Source organism: Coregonus clupeaformis, chromosome 7 (genome assembly GCF_020615455.1).
Source record: "Coregonus clupeaformis isolate EN_2021a chromosome 7, ASM2061545v1, whole genome shotgun sequence".
NCBI lineage: Eukaryota > Metazoa > Chordata > Actinopteri > Salmoniformes > Salmonidae > Coregonus > Coregonus clupeaformis.
In genome coordinates, this window is record NC_059198.1 from 38,936,634 (window position 1) to 38,942,290 (window position 5,657).

General features: G+C 44.4%; 1 pseudogene; it reads left to right on the top strand.

The window, feature by feature from the left end:
- The first annotated feature begins 4,668 nt into the window (after nucleotides 1–4,668).
- On the top strand, nucleotides 4,669–5,262 carry LOC121570440 (annotated as a pseudogene).
- Nucleotides 5,263–5,657: the final 395 nt, after the last annotated feature.

Here is a 5,657-nt window from a genome sequence, read left to right on the forward strand (position 1 = left end):
CTGAGGCTATTAGTAAGTCTATCTGTGTGATAAACCACCAGGGGCTCATATCTGAATGAATACAGGCAGATGCTAAGTGGTGGGATACATGGAGCAGCATATAATGGAACGTTAAGTGGTGGAATGAGTCTTAGAGAACGCTCGGTGAGGCATGTGTTGCTTGTGACAAACACAGACAACAGGGATGTGTTCAAATAAGCTTTGGCATCAACATCTGAGCCTTTGAATGGAGGGCCTAGTGAAGAGGACTTGGCCAAAAAAAGAGACTGGCTTTTACTCTAAATGTATTAACAATTTGATATGGTCATTTGTGACATGATATGACACGATTATACTTACATCACAATACTGGTGTATGAAGAGTATTGTACTGTATTGCATTAGTACAGTACCAACTTTGGTTGGAAACATTTCACAATCTATTAGGCTGCTCTTGTGTGCAGGGCCGGATTAAGAATTATGGTGCGTGGTAAAATTGACTGTTGAAGAAAAAGGCCCTTTAGAATAAAGCCATAATAACATTTGCAGTGTGGCATAGGCTACAGTTGAGCAGAGGCGTTTTTAGGATTTCCACAAATGGGGAACATTTGTTAGCAGGGTCCCCCTAAAGACATTATTACCTGAATCTTTTTTAATACCACACAAATGACTGAAATCAATCTGGTCTTGAATTCAAACAACAATAGCCCAGGCCAATGAAGCGACACACAGATTGTACAATATTAGGAGGCAATATATATATACAGTGCATTCGGAAAGTATTCAGACCCCTTGACTTTTTCCACATTTTATTACGTTACAGCCTTATTCGAAAATGGATTAAAATGTTTTTTTGCCTCATCAATCTAAACACAATACCCCATGATAAAAAAGCAAAAACAAGTTTTTAGAAATGTTTGCATATTTATTAAAAATATAAAACTGAAATATCACATTAACATATGTATTCAGACCCTTTAATCAGTACTTTGTTGAAGCACCTTTGGCAGCAATAAAAGCCTCAAGTCTTCTTGGGTATGATGCTACAAGCATGGCACACCTGTATTTGGCGAGTTTCTTCCATTCTTCTCTGCAGATCCTCTCAAGCTCTGTCAGGTTGGATGGGGAGTGTCGCTGCACAGCTATTTTCAGGCCTCTACAGAGATGTTCGATCAGTTTCAAGTCTGGGCTCTGGCTGGGCCACTCAAGGACATTCAGAGACTTGTACTTGAAGCCACTCCTACGTTGTCTTGGCTGTGTGCTTAGGGTCGTTGTCCTGTTAGAAGGTGAACCTTCACCCCAGTCTGAGGTCCTGAGTGTGCTGGAGCAGGTTTTCATCAAGGATCTCTCTGTACTTTGCTCCGTTCATCTTTCCCTCGATCCTGACTAGTCTCCCAGTCCCTGCCGCTGAAAAACATCCCCACAACATGATGCTGCCACCACCATCCTTCACCGTAGGAATGGTGCCAGGTTTCCTCTGGACGTGACGCTTGGCATTCAGGCCAAATAGTTCAATCTTGGTTTCATCAGACCAGAGAATCTTGTTTCTCATGGTCTGAGAGTCTTTAGGTGACCTTTGGCAAATTCCAAGCGGGCTGTCATGTGCCTTTTCCTGAGGGGTGGCTTCCATCTGGCCACTCTACCATAAAGGCCTGATTGGTGGAGCGCTGCAGAGATGGTTGTCCTTCTGGAACTCTGGAGCTCTGTCAAAGTGACCATCGGGTTCTTGGTCACCTCCCTGACGAAGGCCCTTCTCCCCCGATTGCTCAGTTTGGCAGTGCGGCAGGAAGAGTCTTGGTGGTTCCAAACTTCTTCCATTTAAGAATGATGGAGGCCACTGTGTTCTTGGGGACCTTTAATGCTGCAGAAATGTTTTGGTACCCTTCCCCAGATCTGTGCCTCGACATAATCCTGGCTCGGAGCTCTACAGACAATTCCTTGGCTTGGTTTTTGCTCTGACATGCACTGTCAACTGTGGGACCTTAAATAGACAGGTGTGTGCTTTTACAAATCATGTCCAATCAATTAAATTTACCACAGGTGGACTCCAATCAAGTTGTAGAAACATCTCAAGGATCATCAATGGAAACAGGATGCACCTGAGCTTAATTTCGAGTCTCACAGCAAAGGGTCTGAATACTTATGTAAATTAGGTATTTCTGTTTTTTAATACATTTTCAAAAATTCTAAAAACCTGTTTTTGCTTTTTCATTATGGGGTATTGTGTGTAGATTGATGAGGATTTTTTATTTATTTAATCAATTTGAGAATAAGGCTGTAACATAACAAAATGTGGAAAAAGGGAAGGGGTCTGAATACTTTCCGAATGCACTGTATATTTTATAGGCTACAGTAGGCTACTAAATACAATTTCCAGTGGCACACTGACTCAACTAATGATGAAGATGAAGCCATAGGCTACTACTCACAGTGATGGCCGGTGCGCTTCTCTGGACAATAGCCTATCTCAAGATGACAGCCACAGAGATAAAGGAGAGGGAACACTGGAGTGTACAGCACAGCACTGAACAGATACAGTTACAGTACATACTCCATAACAGAGTACACTCTCGACCAACAAGGAGAGGTAGGAAGAGGATGATACAAAATATCAAAAGAAAAGTGAATAAAAACAATGGACCGAAAGATTGAAAACAAATCAAATGGAACAATAGAAAATGAACATAAAGAAACTACACCATTGGCTAAGGAACAGAGCCGACCAGGGAAGCTCGTCATGATGTTCCTCAACACAGTTCTGGTGGTTGTGACAGACCTTTGGGCTGGACTGCTTGGTAGTGCCATATTCAGACACCATTTTCACCTCTTGTTGTGGTTCTGTTTGGACCAGTATTATGGAGATTCAATGGGCATGAGCATGATATAGAATATTGGAGAGAGTAGATACAGTGAGGGAAAAAAGTATTTGATCCCCTGCTGATTTTGTACGTTTGCCCACTGACAAAGACATGAGCAGTCTATAATTTTAATGGTAGGTTTATTTGAACAGTGAGAGACAGAATAACAACAAAAAAATCCAGAAAAACGCATGTCAAAAATGTTATAAATTGATTTGCATTTTAATGAGGGAAATAAGTATTTGACCCCTCTGCAAAACATGACTTAGTACTTGGTGGCAAAACCCTTGTTGGCAATCACAGAGGTCAGATGTTTCTTGTAGTTGGCCACCAGGTTTGCACACACATCTCAGGAGGGATTTTGTCCCACTCCTCTTTGCAGATCTTCTCCAAGTCATTAAGGTTTCGAGCTTGATGTTTGGCAACTCGAACCTTCAGCTCCCTCCACAGATTTTCTATGGGATTAAGGTCTGGAGACTGGCTAGGCCACTCCAGGACCTTAACGTGCTTCTTCTTGAGCCACTCCATTGTTGCCTTGGCCGTGTGTTTTGGGTCATTGTCATGCTGGAATACCCATCCACGACCCATTTTCAAAGCCCTGGCTGAGGGAAGGAGGTTCTCACCCAAGATTTGACGGTACATGGCGCCGTCCATCGTCCCTTTGATGCGGTGAAGTTGTCCTGTCCCCTTAGCAGAAAAACACGCCCAAAGCATAATGTTTCCACCTTCATGTTTGACGGTGGGGATGGTGTTCTTGGGGTCATAGGCAGCATTCCTCCTCCTCCAAACACGGCAAGTTGAGTTGATGCCAAAGAGCTCGATTTTGGTCTCATCTGACCACAACACTTTCACCCAGTTCTCCTCTGAATCATTCAGATGTTCATTGGCAAACTTCAGACGGGCATGTATATGTGCTTTCTTGAGCAGGGGGACCTTGCGGGCGCTGCAGGATTTCAGTCCTTCACGGCGTAGTGTGTTACCAATTGTTTTCTTGGTGACTATGGTCCTAGCTGCCTTGAGATCATTGACAAGATCCTCCCGTGTAGTTCTGGGCTGATTCCTCATCGTTCTCATGATCATTGCAACTCCATGAGGTGAGATCTTGCATGGAGCCCCAGGCCGAGGGAGATTGACAGTTCTTTTGTGTTTCTTCCATTTGCGAATAATCACACCAACTGTTGTCACCTTCTCACCAAGCTGCTTGGCGATGGTCTTGTAGCCCATTCCAGCCTTGTGTAGGTCTACAATCTTGTCCCTGACATCCTTGGAGAGCTCTTTGGTCTTGGCCATGGTGGAGAGTTTGGAATCTGATTGATTGATTGCTTCTGTGGACAGGTGTCTTTTATACAGGTAACAAGCTGAGATTAGGAGCACTCCCTTTAAGAGTGTGCTCCTAATCTCAGCTCGTTACCTGTATAAAAGACACCTGGGAGCCAGAAATCTTTCTGATTGAGAGGGGGTCAAATACTTATTTCCCTCATTAAAACGCAAATCAATTTATAACATTTTTGACATGCGTTTTTCTGGATTTTTTTGTTGTTATTCTGTCTCTCACTGTTCAAATAAACCTACCATTAAAATTATAGACTGATAATTTTTTTGTCAGTGGGTAAACGTACAAAATCAGCAGGGGATCAAATACTTTTTTCCCTCACTGTAAAAGTTACATTCTTTCTCTCTTATTGTTGGTTTGTGATAATGAATGTATTGTTTATGCTACCTGACTTCACACAGATAATATTCACCCAGTATACATACCATCTAGTTCTGTCCTGAGCTTTATAGCCATCTTACATTTACTGTATAAGTCTGCTTTGAATTCTCTCTCAGGATGTCCCTGTGATCGTGCTGGGGTTGGGCCTGTGTCTTCACAGGCTCCTTCATCTTCCTCTTCTCCATCCGTTGATCCCCCTCTCTCTCCCTTCGCCACCTCCCACGGATAGCTGTCATGGGAGCGCTGTGGTGATGCTGTCACCATCTCCTGACTCTGCTGGAGAACGCAACAGGTAGCTGCTACAAGCCCATGCCTGCTAGCCCAGATGGGGGCCTGAATCTGGGCCAGGGAGCCAGTGTCACAGGGCAGTCCTTACTCTTGCTCCATGAGGGCGAGAGCAAGGCCTCCTGCCTGAAATCGGGCATGCTGTGGCGAGGCTGGGAGGTCTCAGAGGACACCCTCCTCCTCTGCCTCTGCTGCCTGCTCCTGGCCGAGGAGACTGCCATATTGGGGCCCTACCTGGCCCTGGGAGGGCCCCATGGGGCCTGCTCTTCCTGCTCTGTCTCCCCCTGCTGGGCCTGTGGCTGTTCATGCTGCTCTGTCTGCTGGCTCACTTACCACAGTTCCCCTCCCAGCTGCTGGGGGGAGCTCTAGGCTGTCTGGGCTGGAGGGGGCTGTAGCAGGGCTTGTAACGCTGCAAACAAGCTGGTGCTGGCCTTGGTGGCCTGGAGAGGGACTTCTCACCCCCACTCAGAGAGCAGTGAGAGAGATGTCCATGACGTGTGGAGGCACCGACCAAAGGATTGATGTCTTTGGATAAGAATGGATGACACTCCACAGCAAAAAAGGCTCTGCTTGATATTTTATAAAAACTGTAATAGTTATAATTTTTGTTCGTGCTTTTCTGGTGCTTTATATTCAATGGGATAACTCCTAACACCAAGACGATTGAATTGGATGATAACAGGAACCACATGATGTACACATGATGTACATTACAACATGATTGAGTAAAATCTCAAACTTTTCACATCATGTTTCCTAAGCAAAATATTAAAATACTTTCAAATCTCACCTTGATGCAAAAAAGCACAACTCACTTCATG